Genomic DNA, 17,480 nt, shown 5'->3' with positions numbered 1-17,480 from the left:
ATCTCCAAGACCAATGTATCACTTACAAGACCATCTGAAAGGCCACCCAGTATACTTGGGGGAAATCTTAACACCTCAGCCACAACCAATGTATCTCTAGACTGGAAGCAAAAATCAGTGAAAAGAGAAAATCAGAAGACAGGTTTTCTCCATCTGTGTCCATGAGATCTGGAACAACATCCTGGCCCCCAGGATCAGCAGCAACATTTTTGCTAGCATCATAACTGCCCTAAACCTCCCGCAGTTTTAAAAGGAACTGCTTCATAGAGCAAGGCATCTTTAAATGATAGGATTCCACACTCACAAATACTCTTCCTCAATGTAAACGATTCTGATTCATTTCCAAGGCTTCTGTAATGCTCAGTGCCCCACTGCTCTCTAGCTAGGTGTTTGTTTTACAGATATGTCTACATATGTACATACATGCTATTTGCTGATCCTAACAGGCACAGATTTCCTGTGCAGTGAATGCATTAGTGATTTATTGATAACGCCCCCCCCCCCCACGGGCTCATTTCATTTACTCTCACACTTCTTAGTTTGCTCATGCCTTTCTCACTCATGCCTTAAAAAGGCCTTTAACCCCCCTCATAGATCGACGCCTGCCAATGCTCTTCTCCCAAAGGTATAACACACTGTGTACAATAACACACTCCATTCTTATTCCAACAGATTGAAGTCGTACTTGGAAACAGGTAAATGTTTGCGTTCTTTGTGCATCCGAAATGTAAGCCCATACCAGGCTCTTGCCCATGTCATGCCGAATGAATAGGGTCTCCACCAGAACAGTCATCTAAGCAAGTGAAGCTGATTTGAGGGAGAGGTCTGCACTCTGGCACCTTGTTTTAGGCCATTTTAATTTAGGTGAGTGACTGGGCAAAGCTCCATAATTTTGACCAGTGCTCTTCCTAGAACCCTGACACCCCTTTCCTCCTAGAAACCACCACACCCAGGCACAAACGAACGGCTGTTCCCAAATCAGCACCAGCTCAAATTCCACCATTTTCATCTAAGGTAGTAGCCCCGTAAGTAAATATAAAAGTGAAAGTAGATTGATTCATGAGTAGTAAGTTGCTTGTGGTCTACGTGCAGACCCTGCCGGGGGGAGGGAGGAGGTGAAGATGTGTGTGGTATTTCTTGGTGGTGCTGGTTGCTAAGATAGCAACTGTATAAGATTTCAGGTATGTGCGAAGTACAATAAGAGCTCTGTCATCTGTGGTCTCTTTCATGCCAAGATTTTACTTTATTTAATTTTAATATTTCTATAACCAGAGTCTTGCCAAAGGCTGAAGGAGTGCTGAGTAAAAAACAAAAACCTGTAATTAAGACATAACGTGTAAGGAAATTGATTTTTTGCAAGATCACCACAAAATGTTTGAACTGATGCTGCTGTTTCTCAACTCTGAAGTGCACTGGGCTCTGCTGACAAAACCCCACATCTTGCATTCTGACCCTTCAAAATATATGTGCAATTGGTTTATTTAACTTACCTGTAAGCCCATAGTATGGTCTAAAGTGTACACAGGGATAGAAAGTTAAAAGTTACCAGTGCACTGTAGTACTTATGGTGGCACCAGTGCAGTGGCAATGTGGAAACATGGCTCTAGGACTGCCATTGCTGCCTAGTTGGATGGATTTTAAACTGACAGCTCAATATGGCTAAACAACTCTTTTGCCCAGTCCAAATAGTTATAAGTCACCCCTAAGCTCATAAGGCAGGGTTCTGGATATTAAAAAGAATGAAATGTTGAATTTATACTATACATGTTCTACCTGTGAAAACTAAAAATTGTCGTTTTCACTGTAGCAAGTCTGGTAGACCCATTGGCAAACATGATGTTACACTTGTCCAGCCATTTAAAGCTAACTTTCGTTTGTGGTCACCAAATATAGTACTTGGAAGTATTAAATTAACTGTTACATTAAAACTGGCTTATTGCTGAAGTTTGATTTAAACTAACTTTTAATGCAAAGGTGACTTTAGAAAGTCACCACATTCTTGTCTCAAAGATCTAGCAGGCCTTTCTCATTAACTACGGCGGTTGCTTTCTGAGGCAGCCTGGTGCCTTCCTGCCAGAAGCGCTTCCGGGAATGGGGAACAAGTGGGACTGTGGGTGGGAGGAGGTGACCTCTTCCAACAAGATGGACAGAGGGCTGTGGCCACAGATGGCCCAGCTTCAAAGAGAAAGCCACCTCTGATGCGAGTCACATTGCAGCCTGCTCTTTCCTTTGGGTGGGTAAACAAGGCTGGCATCTTTTCCATAGGTGGAAAGCCTGTGGCAGAACGGGTTTTCTAGGAGGAGTGACTAATTCTCCTGGACACACCTCAAGAGTGTGCTCATAGCTCAGAACCAGGGACGAAGGGTCCCAACATCTTCGATTTGAGCACTGTGAGATTGTTTAGTGCTAGTCCCACTGGAAATCATGTAAAAGTCAGTAGGGTTGTTCCATGGGAATGGTAGCCCAATTGACTAGTGAGTCTCCCCCCCCCCCCCCCCCCACAAACTTGAATATTAGCATAAAAGTGATATCCCTGGCTTCTAGCCTCAGGACACTCCTGGAACCAGAAAGAACAGAAGAAGGACTGCACCTGCTCAACCTGTGGACCTCAGAATGAAAGCTCACAGCAAACAAGCCTGTACTTGCAGTACTTCCTGAGCCTAGACAGGACTTCAGAAAGAGAAGGGCTGCTCCTGCTGTTGAACCTGTGGAGAGAAACCCCAAGGGCTAGATTTATTCCCACTCATGCCAAGGACCAGTGAGTGGACTTGAGGGGCTAGTTGGCTAGCCTCCTGCTAAGGACCAGGGATAGACATAAATTCCCAATAAGCCCTGCACCTAAACAGTTCTCAGTTGACCAGTTTCCATTGGAAGCCGGCATTGAAGGGACTGCTCTCGACTGGATTACATCCTACCTTCAAAACAGAACGAATATTATCTATTCTCCCCCTTCTCATCCAAAACCTATCTCACAAAAGCAGGGGTCCCCCAAGGATCAATCATCTCACCTTCGCTTTTCAACATCTACATGATATCATTACCAGAACTGATCAATGATTTTCAACTCTCATGCTACAACTATGTAGATGACATACAAATACTACTTAAATTGGAATGCCCCAAAGACATTGAAAACTCACAAATCTTCAGTTGCCTCAGAGCTGTTGATCAGTGGATTGCTTGGAGCCATCTCAAACTAAATGCCTCCAAAACAGAAATACTCATATGTGGTGACTGGAAAAATTATGACCCACTGTGCGCCTCCCCTGACGATCTCGGACCACCTCCTCAATTATCCAAGGAAGTTAAAAACCTCGGAATTACCATGGACTCCAAGTTAACTATGAATGCCCAAGTGGACAAATTAGCACGAACAAGCTTCATCACCTTGAAGACTCTGCAACGCATCTTCCCCCACCTCGGATTTCCACACAAGGTGCAGGCTACTATCTCTCTTGTACTATCCAAACTGGATTATGCCAATGGCCTCTACCATGGATCATCTCTATCTATTACGAAAAAATTACAACGTATTCAAAACTCCGCTGCCAGGCTACTATTACATGTAAAGCCACAAGCCCACGTCTCCCCTGCCTTGAGAACACTACACTGGTTGCCTGTTGCCAGAAGATCCACCTTCAAGCTGCTTTGTATCACCCACAAAGCTATACATCGAACAGGACTGCTTTTTATCAGAAACAAAATAACCAAATACATTCAACAAAGAAACCTCCGCTCAAGATTGGCACCCCGCCTTAGAACACCACCATACAAGAAAAAGACTATAGGTGGTACATCCTTCTCTGTTCAAGCAGCAAAACTATGGAATTCCTTACCCCCAAATATAAGATGCACGGATAACTATCTTGTATTCAGAAGACTACTCAAGAGTTGGCTCTTTCCTTCATAACCACCATATTCGAACAGCAATTGACTGCGTATGCCTGTGTTGATAAATATTTTTAATCTGAATATGTGTATATTCTAGATATGTATAGTTCTTTAGGAAATATGTATTGCTACTATGTCATAACAATAAATTACACACATACTCTTTAAACCTATTTAACAAATGTATATTTACTCACGATTAAATATGTATCTCTATGTGAATATATATATATATATACATACGTATATATATATATATATATATATATCTATATGTGTGTGTGTATAAATAAAAATAAATAAAATAAAATCTATAAATAAAACTCAAATTATAAATAAGTAAATTAAAGTTTAAAAAGTAAATAAATAATAATAATGAATAAAGAAAGAAAAATAAAATAATGACTGAGAAAGACATTTAGCCGAAACGCGTCACGCTGGGGAAATGAACTTAGCTGCAAACCTGAAGAGTGCTCCTTTATGGCTTTGAAGTGAAGCTGCTTTTGTTGGTAAGTTTTACGTGTCTGCCACTTGCACAGAGGAGGCACCCATCGTTAAGTGTTCGGCATTTTCAGTGGCATTTGGAGAAGCTCATAATTATAAATGCCAGAACTGCCACAGCCCTGAAATATTGAAATACTTGCTGATTTTACAGGACATGACTACATGGATTGGCATTAGTCACGAGACTGCGGCCTTCAGGTATGGAAATAATATGGGCATAAGACGGAGATGAACAGGTTCAACTGAATTGTTTCATGGAAAGACATTCGCATATTTCTATAACAACATAAAGTTTTCATGCTGAAAGCGCGCCGATTACAATGATAGTTCTAATGTGCCCAGAATCACTAGGCTGGTAAAATCTAGGATAGAGAGACTGCAACTGGGACTTTAAAATTATTAACAACACAGGTTAAAATGGCATCGCTCTTAGCTACATTATTTATGGATGAACTGAAGTCCTTTCTCACTGATGACTAATATCGAAGCTAACAATGAAGTGAAATTATTTAAACAGCTGAGTGCGAGTGTCTTTTCACTTGCTGGCATTTGAGAAAGGCATTTAGCCGAAATGCGTCATGCTGGGAAATGAACTTAGCTGCAAACCTGGAGAGTGCTCCTTTATGGCTTTGAAGTGAAGCCGTTTTTGTTGGTATATTTTACGTGTATGCCACTTGCACGGAGGAGGTACCCATCATTAAGTGTTCGGCATTTTCAGAGGCATTTGGAGAAACTCATAATTATAAATGCCAGAACTGCCGCAGCCCTGAAATATTGAAATACTTGCTGATTTTACAAGACATGACTACATGGATTGGCATTAGTCACAAGACTGCGGCCTTCAGGTATGGAAATAATATGGGCATAAGACAGATAAACAGGTTTAACTGAATTGTTTCATGAAAAGACATTCGCATATTTCTATAACAATATAAAGTTTTCATGCTGAAAGCGCGCCGATTACAATGATAGTTCTAATGTGCCCAGAATCACGAGGCTGGTAAAATCTACCATAGAGAGACTGCAACTGGGACTTTAAAACGATTAACAACACAGGTTAAAATGGCAGCGCTCTTAGCTACGTGATTTATGGATGAACTGAAGTCCTTTCTCACTGATGACCAGGGGTGTGGAATTTATTAAAATATCTACTTGTTGCTTCTCAAATCTACTTGTCCTGTAAAAAGATCTACTTGTCCCTTTGGTGCCATGTAATGTGGCGCCAAATTATGGCAGCAATCTCATTATGTAAGAGCTCTGATAACAGCCTCTCTGATTATGCCAGGGCTACTACCATAGTAGGGCTTCAATACTTGCAGTTTCAATCCCTACTGTAGCAATTTCCTTATTTTTCCACCTTTCTGCAGATCTGCATACTGGGGCTGGAGGAAGCAGTAAGCAATAGGTCCAGGGCTGGAATGCCTTTGAGTCTGCAAACCTACTAATCTGCATGTTTTAAAGATCTTCACCAGCTTCTCTCTAATATTTTCCATAATAAGAAAGGTTGGACATTTCCTCCTGACAGTGGCAGAATTAGAACTTCTTCCAGGGTTGGGAAGAAAGTGGCTGGAGGGAAAATGAACTTGCAAATGCTCAATAGATTTTCACATGAGCAAATCTACACATGCGTATTTACCCATGCTAAAATACAGTTCACAAATATTTTATAGGGGTACGACATATACCATGGGTGCACTTTTGTGACTTTCTTTAAGAATTTGGGGCCACATGTAGGTAGGTTCAGATTTGCGACCCGCAAATTGCGAGTCGCAAATCCGAATGTAGGATGGTGTCCCTGACACAATCTGTGATTCGCAAGGGCTTCGCAAATGCACACCTCATGAATAATCATGAGGTGGGTCGCAATTTGCGACCCCCTTGCGAATGGCGGCCTCACAGGGATGGTGGCCTGCTGGAGACAGCAGACCACCATGTCTGTGACTGCTTTTCAATAAAGCAGTTTTTTTTTTTTTTTTTTAATGCAGCCCGTTTTCCTTAAAGGAAAACGAGATGCATTACAAAAACGAAAAATGAAACGTTTTTGTTTAATTTTTTCAGAGCAGGCAGTGGTCCTGTGGACCACTGCCTGCTCTGAAAAAATGTTTACAGTGACATTCACAATGGGGAAGGGGTCCCAGGGGGACCCCTTCCCTTTTGTGAAAGTGTTAGCACCCATTTGAAATGGGTGCAAACTGCGATTGGTTTGCGCCTGCGTTCGCAAAACAATCCTACATTGCACTGTGAGTCGCAATTAGGAAGGGAACACCCCTTCCTAATTGCGAGTCGCAAACCCGTTTTGCGATTCGGTAACCAGGTTACCAAATCGCAAAACTGGGTTTGTGCATCGCAATGTGCTTTTTGCACGTCGCAAACAGCGAAAGTCGCTGTTTGCGACATGCAAAAAGCTACCTACATGTGGGTCTTGGTCCCTAATTAGGTCTGGTGTTAAAGACATTTTGTTTTTATTAAACTTCTATTTCTCTCTCTTTCGCCTGGCTTTACTGTGAGTGATCGCATTCTTCTCTTCCACAAGGAGCATATTGGCACACAAAGTAGTTTTGTTCAGTGTCAGGAACTACAGTGGCAATCAGTGACGTAACGAAACTGGAGGGTGCCCCTTTGCAAAGAACATGGAGGAGCCCCCTCTCCAGACTCACTCAGGGCAGGTGCTGTGCTGAAGGGGCCCCCTGGAGGGCGGCTGCGGGGCCTTTGTTATGCCACTGGTGGCAACGTGTGCTTTTAGAGTTCAAAAACATTTTTTTTTTTTTTGCCAGTGTTTGTTACAATGTTGAGGGCCTGGTAGCTCCCATAACAATAAAGTGTTACAAAAGCCATGTCAAAACAAGACACGCATTGATGAAACTAAAAGACTTATAAAAATATGTCAGATCAGTTGGCTTTGTCAGTGTTTGTTTATTTTCATGCTTCCCATAATCGTGTTGAAAATGGTTATACTGATTTTCCATTAGAAATATTTTTGGGAAATACTAGCATGCATCAAAACATTTTACTAAATGACACCTCATTTGCATCTAATCAGAGAGCATTCTGGGAGCATTATACTTAGCCTCATAGCCTAAACTTTTCAAACATGTGTATACACGTTTTTTTTATTTGTACTGGAACCAACGTCAGTAGTGAAGTGTGACCTTAAAACATTTATTTACAGCACTCACCCTAATAATGAAGGTTTTCAAATAATGAACCATAAATACAAGTTCGAACAGCATTATATTTTGGAAACACATTACCTCAATTGTAGAGAGTTCCACTCTCTGTAAACAGGCAGCCAAAGGGTTTGTGCTGCAGAAGGTTGGGCCTACTTGTCCCAAGGACAAAGTAAACATAAAAACTTGTTGCCCTTGACCCCAAACAAGATGTTCTGGGCATTAGGAATTCCACATCCCTGCAGTGATGACTAATATTAAAACTAACAATGAAGGAAAATTATTTAAACAGCTGAGTGCGAGTGTCTTTTTACTTGCTGTCATTTGAGAAAGGCATTTAGCCGAAACACGTCATGCTGGGGAAATTAACTTAGCTGCAAACCTGGAGAGTGCTCCTTTATGGCTTTGAAGTGAAGCAGTTTTTGTTGGTATATATATATATATATATATACATATATATATATATATATATATATATCTTCCAACACTCCTTCAAATAACAGGAGATCCAGGACACCTCCAAGGTGCAAATCAATTTATTTCAGCACACAAATCCAACGCGTTTCGGCAACAGCCTTACTCATTGATATATATATATATCAACAACAGATGCTCGAAAACGGGCTCCAAGCGGCCCGCGAGGGGTGGTGCGTAGTACCGGCAGAGCAAGCAGGTTATAAAATGATCCGAATCCAACAATATCCAGTAGATAACGTACTCTCAGGAATCCATGGAATCACCAATATTTATTAAACACAATGCGTTTCGGCTGTCTAGCAGCCTTGGTCACGTGCATAATACAGCCAATCCACACTGTTTAAATAATATGAAAACAAAGACATAAAAATAGGACTGCTGTTTCAAAACAAATCTGCAGTTGAGTAAACTTATATAACTGAATCTCAACAACCAGAGTTCATATTACACACTATTATTCCTACACCACACCAAATTAATAATAATGCAATGAATCAAATTATCTTTCTATATAGAATAACAAAATTCAAGGAAGGGAGGGGAAATAATAGAAATTGAAATAAGACTAGGGTAATTATGGCTTCTACAAGTATTGAATAAATTAATTCACATTTACATTCTTTCCTAAGCCAATGCCCCCATTTTCAAAAATATCATATCAATTCCTCTCTTCCTTGCCCCTAAAACCAAACATGAGTTAATGTAGGAATTGTATATATAAATATAAATATAAATATATGATTCTGTCGATAGAAGTTCATTCAATTATCCCAAAAATAAACCAAAAATATACGAAAATTAAATACTACACCATTATGTACACGCAATACATAAATATATACAAAAGGAGAACTAATGTTGACAGATAATGGGATTTTGAGCTGTCTGGAGATGGTATATAGAGACTTTATTTAATGGATGAACCAGTTGGATGCCGGCGGTTTTGTAACCCTGTCGTTTCGGGCTTCGGGTAAGGTGCTGGAACACGTTTATTTTTAAGTGTTTATTTTCAAGCGTGTACTTCATGATTAAACAGAGCGTGCTGCATTGGACTACAGCGTGTTTTTGAAACATACGCGGACTCACTACTTCGGGATTCTTAAACACTTAAGTAGTTTTTTGAGTTATACTGTTTTCAGGTCATAAAACGCATTGCACGTGTAAACCAAAAAGTCAATTCAGGACCTGTATTGGATGGAATCATTTATTACTTATCCCACTGATACGGCAAGGGGAACTGGATATTTGCCCAGGGGTTTCAAGGAGTCTCTGATATTTATTTTTGCCTATTCTATTGTGCCTTTTTCTGTGATTGGACAGCTGCACAACATTTTGAATTTTTTTTTCTGAAGATATTTCTTTAAGGACAGTTTATATATAATTTTTCTGTGTGGTGTAGTTTGTGTTTTAAGCACTAAAGCACTTTAGGGAACATGAAGGACAATATTGATAATGAGAGGAAGATGGCAGCCGAGGCATTATTTGCAAAGACTTCTATGAACGGGAAAACATTTGGAAGTGATGCAGATCACAACAGTGATTTAAATGCATTATTACATAAATTGGAGACATTTTTTAAACAAGAAATATCGAAGTGGTGGGAAGCCACCTCTCTGCAGAACTACATCGATCAAGAGATGATCCCGAGGGGTCTGAGGATTTTTATTACACCAGCATATGATTCTCCTAATCCTGAGATGTTAAAAGAATGGGCAGAGAACTCGGCAAGTAGTTCAAGACATATGTTGGAAATTCTAATCAAGTATGCTTGGTGTGACAGAGAGTTATTATTATTAGAAATAAAAAAAAAAGATAGCTATGAATCTAGACCAGAAAGAGAAAAAGAGACTATTTCAAAATTCTTGGAAGCAATGAAGATACGATTAAAAAAGTATGAAGATGATATAAAGATCAAGAAACAGCAAAAGTTGCATAGAGATATAGGGGACTATGAAAGTGGAAGGATTTTGACATTTAGCAGAAAATATGATCACCTGTACAAACCAGGAACATGTTATTCTACGGTTGTGAGCCAGCCCTCCATCTCAGAAATTGATCCGGGGAGTGTGAGAGAGATTGATTCTACAAGTTCAACAGACAGTGATATATCGAATATTGAAACTATCAGCAAGCCGGCTACTTTTTTAGACGAGTATCGCCTGTTACGACGTGGCAGGCAAATTCCTTACAATCAAAAAGGAGAAGTACACAATGACAGGGGCCGGCCAACGGGCCGAAGAGGAAGAAGAGCCGGAGCAAGAAGAGGAGAGAAAGACTTAGAAATCGTAACAAGAATAGATCAAAATCTGGGGCAAGTGGGAAAATCTATAAGAAACTCCATTGCACAGATGTAATGGATATTGAAATGGTGAATAAGACTATCATTAATTTACCAGATTATAGACTAACAGATAACGATAAAATGACTTTGTCTTTGGGCCTTTCTTTTTGTCCTATTGAACGTTTTAACTATGCAGAAACTCGTATTGATTTGTTTAAATTTATTAGAAAATTGAAATTAAAAAAGTGGTTTAAATTGAAAAGCTTAAACAACAATAGCTAGGATTGTTCTAATACTCATAATGGTGAACAGGTTTTGTCCATTAGTGACGTTGATACTTTGATAACTCTTCATGAGGTGGAGAGAGAACGACCTGTGCAAGCAGGAGTGAATGAATTATATCAGACTTTGGATGATATGGGCATCACTTACGATCTTACAGTTACATCAGGTTTTAAACCAAAATCTACCTTTTTTCCTAACATGAACCATGACAATATTGACACTTTTTATGATATGGTTGTGTGAGAAGGTAGCCTCTTTCTAGCCTTATTACCCCCAGTTTTGGCCTGTTTGTGAGTTTATGTCAGGGTGTTTGTCACTGTTTTCACTGTCTCACTGAGATCCTGATAGCCAGGCCTCAGTGCTCATAGTGAAAACACTATGGGCCTGATTCTGATTCTGGTGGACGGCGGAGGCCGCCCGCCAGAATTCCGCCCTCCAAAATACCGCGCCGCGGTCGAAAGACCGCACCGGGTATTTCAAGTTTTCCCCTGGGCTGGCGGGCGGCCGCCAAAAGGCCGCCCGCCAGCCCAGGGGAAAACGACCTTCCCACGAGGATGCCGGCTCGTAATCGAGCCGGCGGAGTGGGAAGGTGCGACGGGTGCATTTGCACCCGTCGCGTATTTCACTGTCTGCCAAGCAGACAGTGAAATACTTGTAGGGGCCCTCTTACGGGGGCCCCTGCAGTGCCCATGCCAGTGGCATGGGCACTGCAGGGGCCCCCAGGGGCCCCGCGACCCCCCCTACCGCCATCCGGTTCCCGGCGGGCGGCCAGCCGGGAACTGGATGGCGGTAGGGGGGGTCGGAATCCCCTCGGCGGCGCAGCTAGCTGCGCCGCCTTGGAGGATTCAATAGGGCAGCGGTACACTGGCGGGAGACCGCCAGTGTTGCCGGTCTGACCGCGGCTTTACCGCCGCGGTCAGAATGCCCTGCGGGGCACCGCCGGCCTGTCGGCGGTGCTCCCGCCGACCCTGGCCCCGGCGGTCTAAGACCGCCGGGGTCAGAATCACCCCCTATGTTTTCAGTATGTTTGTTATGTGTCACTGGGATCCTGCTGGTCAGGACCCCAGTGCTCATAGGTTTGTGGCCTATATGTATGTGTCACTGGGACCCTGTCACACAGGGCCCCAGTGCTCATAGGTGTGCATGTATATGTTCCCTGTGTGGTGCCTAACTGTCTCACTGAGGCTCTGCTAACCAGAACCTCAGTGGTTATGCTCTCTCATTACTTTCAAATTGTCACTAACAGGCTAGTGACCAATTTTACCAATTTACATTGGCTTACTGGAACACCCTTATAATTCTCTAGTATATGGTACTGAGGTACCCAGGGTATTGGGGTTCCAGGAGATCCCTATGGGCTGCAGCATTTCTTTTGCCACCCATAGGGAGCTCTGACAATTCTTACACAGGCCTGCCACTGCAGCCTGAGTGAAATAACGTCCACGTTATTTCACAGCCATTATACACTGCACTTAAGTAACTTATAAGTCACCTATATGTCTAACCTTTACCTGGTAAAGGTTAGGTGCAAAGTTACTTAGTGTGAGGGCACCCTGGCACTAGCCAAGGTGCCCCCACATTGTTCAGAGCCAATTCCCTGAACTTTGTGAGTGCGGGGACACCATTACACGCGTGCACTACATATAGGTCACTACCTATATGTAGCTTCACAATGGTAACTCCGAATATGGCCATGTAACATGTCTATGATCATGGAATTGCCCCCTCTATGCCATCCTGGCATGGTTGGCACAATCCCATGATCCCAGTGGTCTGTAGCACAGACCCTGGTACTGCCAAACTGCCCTTCCTGGGGTTTCACTGCAGCTGCTGCTGCTGCCAACCCCTCAGACAGGCAGCTGCCCTCCTGGGGTCCAGCCAGGCCTGGCCCAGGATGGCAGAACAAAGAACTTCCTCTGAGAGAGGGTGTGACACCCTCTCTCTTTGGAAAATGGTGTGAAGGCAGGGGAGGAGTAGCCTCCCCCAGCCTCTGGAAATGCTTTGTTGGACACAGATGTGCCCAATTCTGCATAAGCCAGTCTACACCGGTTCAGGGACCCCTTAGCCCCTGCTCTGGCGCGAAACTGGACAAAGGAAAGGGGAGTGACCACTCCCCTGACCTGCACCTCCCCTGGGAGGTGTCCAGAGCTCCTCCAGTGTGCTCCAGACCTCTGCCATCTTGGAAACAGAGGTGCTGCTGGCACACTGGACTGCTCTGAGTGGCCAGTGCCACCAGGTGACGTCAGGGACTCCTGCTGATAGGCTCCTTCAGGTGTTAGTAGCCTATCCTCTCTCCTAGGTAGCCAAACCCTCTTTTCTGGCTATTTAGGGTCTCTGTCTCTGGGGAAACTTCAGATAACGAATGCAAGAGCTCATCCGAGTTCCTCTGCATCTCTCTCTTCACCTTCTGATAAGGAAACGACTGCTGACCGCGCTGGAAGCCTGCAAACCTGCAACATAGTAGCAAAGACGACTACTGCAACTCTGTAACGCTGATCCTGCCGCCTTCTCGACTGTTTTCCTGCTTGTGCATGCTGTGGGGGTAGTCTGCCTCCTCGCTGCACCAGAAGCTCCGAAGAAATCTCCCGTGGGTCGACGGAATCTTCCCCCTGCAACCGCAGGCACCAAAAAGCTGCATTACCGGACCCTTGGGTCTCCTCTCAGCACGACGAGCGAGGTCCCTCGAATCCAGCGACTCTGTCCAAGTGACCCCCACAGTCCAGTGACTCTTCAGTCCAAGTTTGGTGGAGGTAAGTCCTTGCCTCACCTCGCTGGGCTGCATTGCTGGGAACCGCGACTTTGCAGCTACTCCGGCCCCTGTGCACTTCCGGCAGAAATCCTTTGTGCACAGCCAAGCCTGGGTCCACGGCACTCTAACCTGCATTGCACGACTTTCTAAGTTGGTCTCCGGCGACGTGGGACTCCTTTGTGCAACTTCGGCAAGCACTGTTTCACGCATCCTCGTAGTGCCTGTTTCTGGCACTTCTCCGGGTGCTACCTGCTTCAGTGAGGGCTCTTTGTCTTGCTCGACGTCCTCTCTCTCTTCAGGTCCAATTTGCGACCTCCTGGTCCCTCCTGGGCCCCAGCAGCGTCCAAAAACGCCAAACGCATGATTTGCAGCTAGCAAAGCTTGTTGGCGTTCTTTCAGCGGTTTCCTCTAACACAACTTCTTTGTCCTTAGGGGAACTTTAGTGCACTTTGCACTCACTTTTCAGGGTCTTGGGGAGGGTTATTTTTCTAACTCTCACTATTTTCTAATAGTCCCAGCGACCCTCTACAAGGTCACATAGGTTTGGGGTCCATTCGTGGTTTGCATTCCACTTTTGGAGTATATGGTTTGTGTTGCCCCTATCCCTATGTTTCCCCATTGCATCCTATTGTAACTATACATTGTTTGCACTGTTTTCTAAGACTATACTGCATATTTTTGCTATTGTGTATATATATCTTGTGTATATTTCCTATCCTCTCACTGAGGGTACACTATAAGATACTTTGGCATATTGTCATAAAAATAAAGTACCTTTATTTTTAGTATAACTGTGTATTGTGTTTTCTTATGATATTGTGCATATGACACTAAGTGGTACTGTAGTAGCTTCACACGTCTCCTAGTTCAGCCTAAGCTGCTCTGCTAAGCTACCATTATCTATCAGCCTAAGCTGCTAGACACCCTATACACTAATAAGGGATAACTGGGCCTGGTGCAAGGTGCAAGTACCCCTTGGTACTCACTACAAGCCAGTCCAGCCTCCTACAGGTTGTCCATGATTTGACACGATTTCGACATCGAACATGGTTTAAACCTAGAAATAGTCAGAACCTCTCATATGAGCAGAGAACTACTATTAAATCATTGGCAGAAGACAATAATATCATTGTTTGTCCATCTGACAAGGGAGGCAATATAGTACTTATGGAAAAACAGAGATGCATTGATGGGGTTATGCGACAACTGGATGATACACAGTTTTATATGCCTGTAACTAAGGATATATACATGAGTAGTATCACAGGAATATGGCAATGTTTGGCGGAGTGGAAAGACAGAGGCCTTTTAATATAGGAAGAATTTTGTTTTTTGAAAAAAGATTTTCCCAAGTTACCTGTATTGTATATTCTTCCCAAGATGAACAAAAACAGGGACAACCCTCCGGGAAGACCAATAGTTTCCTCATGTGGCAGTGCATTGGAAAATGTTTCAAAATATGTTGATTTTTTCTTGAGAGATTTTGTTATGAATTTACCTTCTTATGTCCGTGACACTAAAGATGTTTTGGGCAAATTAGAAGGCATTGTTTGGGAAGATGATTTTTTGTTGATAACATTAGATGTCAACTCCCTCTACACCATTATTGATCATGAGAAAGGTATATTTCAATGTAGACATTTCTTGTACACTAGATCATTGTCATATTTGGCACATACAGATATGATTGTAGAAATGATAAGGTATTGTCTCACTAATAATATTTTTCTCTTCAATGGTGTGCTCTACAAACAGATTCTCAGGACTGCCATGGGAACTTGCTTTGCTCCTAGTTTTGCCTGTTTGTTTCTGGGTTGGTGGGAAGAAGAGATTTTCAAAAATGAGGAGAGATACCCGGAATCACAACAAGCCACTTTTGTGGCTCAGATATATTGATGATTTATTTATAATATGGAAGGGAACGGAGGAAGAGGCTATACGGTTCATTGCTAAACTTAATGACAATGACCTTAATATTAGGTTAACCTACAGCATAAGCCACTCCTCTATTGAATTTTGGGATATAAAAATCATTATTCAAGATAATGGGGGTCATTATGGCATTGGCGGGCGAAGCGGTAACCGCCGTGCGGCTGCACTCCCGCCGCCCCCATCACGACATCCCCGCTGGGCTGGCGGGCGCAAACCAAGTTTGCGCCCGCCGGCCCAGCGGGGATGAGGCCGCAACATAGGAGCCGGCTCCTAATGGAGCCGGCAGTGTTGTGGCCGTGCGACGGGTGCAGTTGCACCCGTCGCGCTTTTCACTGTCTGCTATGCAGACAGTGAAAAGCTGGCCGGGGCCCTGTTAGGGGCATGGGCAGTGCAGGGGCCCCCAGGGGCCCCAGGACAAACCTTACCGCCAGCCTCTTCCCGGCGTTGCAAACCGCCAGAAACAGGCTGGCGGTAGGGATGTCATAATCCCCAGGGCAGCGCTGCTTGCAGCGCTGCCCTGGCGGATTACATCCGCCGGGGCCATTGTGGCGGTAAACCACCGGCCCCGGCGGTGGGACCGCGGCGCTACCGCCGCGGTCAAAATACGCCGGGAGGCACCGCCAGCCTGTTGGCGGTGCTCCCGTCGTTTTGGCCCTGCGGTTATAATACCGCCAGGGTCATAATGACCACCAATATGATTAAAACAGAACTTTTTCGCAAAACTACAGCAGGAAACAGTTTATTGCATGCTAATAGTGGGCATCCTGAGAACCTCAAGTGGAGTATCCCGTATGGTGAACCTTTGAGGGCTAACAGAATCAGTAACACTGATGAGGCATTTGAGAGAGAACAAAGAGAGATGATTAAAAGATTTAGGGAGAGAGGTTACCCGGATTGGGTGATTAAGAAAGCTACAGAAAAAATCAAAAGAGTAGAAAGAACACAGACTCTTTTTGATAATACTATTAAGATAGAGAAAGAAAGTAATGATGACATCAGATTGATTTTAACCTATAATGAGGATACAGCACAAATTAAGAAAATCATCTAAAAAATTGGAACATTTTAAAATGTGATCCCTCGATTAGCAATAATATTATTAAAAGGCCTCAGATTACCTATAGAAGGGGACGAAACTTGCATGATATTTTGAGATCTAATGATGTCACCTCCATCTCTCACATAAAAGAACATAATCTGCAAGGATTTTTTCCGTGTGGGCATTGTAAAGCTTGCCGCAACAGTGTGATACGAAAAGAGTACCCTACGTGTAAACCTGGGGTAATGAGACAGATCAAACAATTTTTGACTTGTAGTACTCCATTTACCATTTATATTTTGAAATGTCCATGTCATTGATGGTATATTGGTAGCACTAAGCATAATGTTAAGAAGCGTATTCTTGAACATGTGCGTGCTATAACATTAAAGGATCCTCATTACCCTGTAGCTAGACACTAATGTTGAGAGATAATGGGATGTTGAGCTGTCTGGAGATGGTATATAGAGACTTTATTTAATGGATGAAATTTAGACTCTGCAGTTTGACAATAATAATTTTTTAATATTTTTAATATATTCAATTTAATTTGATTATGTCTTTACAGAGGAAATGTGGCTGAATGGATCATAGTTGGACTCCTAAAAAACCTGTCTATCTTTCTTCACACGTGATTAATTGGGTGGTGGATTTTGAGATAAGAATTTCCTTTTGTATATATTTATGTATTGTGTGTACATAATGGTGTAGTATTTATTTTTCCTATATTTTTGGTTTATTTTTAGGATAATTGAATGAACTTCTATTGACAGAATCATATATTTATATTTATTCAATACTTGTAGAAGCCATAATTACCCAAGTCTTATTTCTATTTCTATGATTTCCCCTCCCTTCCTTGAATTTTGTTATTCTATATAGAAAGATAATTTGATTCATTGCATTAGTATTCATTTGGTGTGGTGTAGGAATAATAGTGTGTAATATGAACTCTGGTTGTTGAGATTCAGTTATATAAGTTTACTCAATTGCAGATTTGTTTCGAAACAGCAGTCCTATTTTTATGTCTTTGTTTTCATATTATTTAAACAGTGTGGATTGGATGTATTATGCACGTGACCAAGGCTGCTAGACAGCCGAAACGCGTTGTGTTTAATAAATATTGGTGATTCCATGGATTCCTGAGAGTGCGCT

The sequence above is a fragment of the Pleurodeles waltl genome, chromosome 9 (genome assembly GCF_031143425.1).
Source record: "Pleurodeles waltl isolate 20211129_DDA chromosome 9, aPleWal1.hap1.20221129, whole genome shotgun sequence".
NCBI classification, from domain to species: domain Eukaryota; kingdom Metazoa; phylum Chordata; class Amphibia; order Caudata; family Salamandridae; genus Pleurodeles; species Pleurodeles waltl.
The sequence above is the reverse complement of the archived record's forward strand: the minus strand, read 5'-3'. Positions refer to the sequence as shown.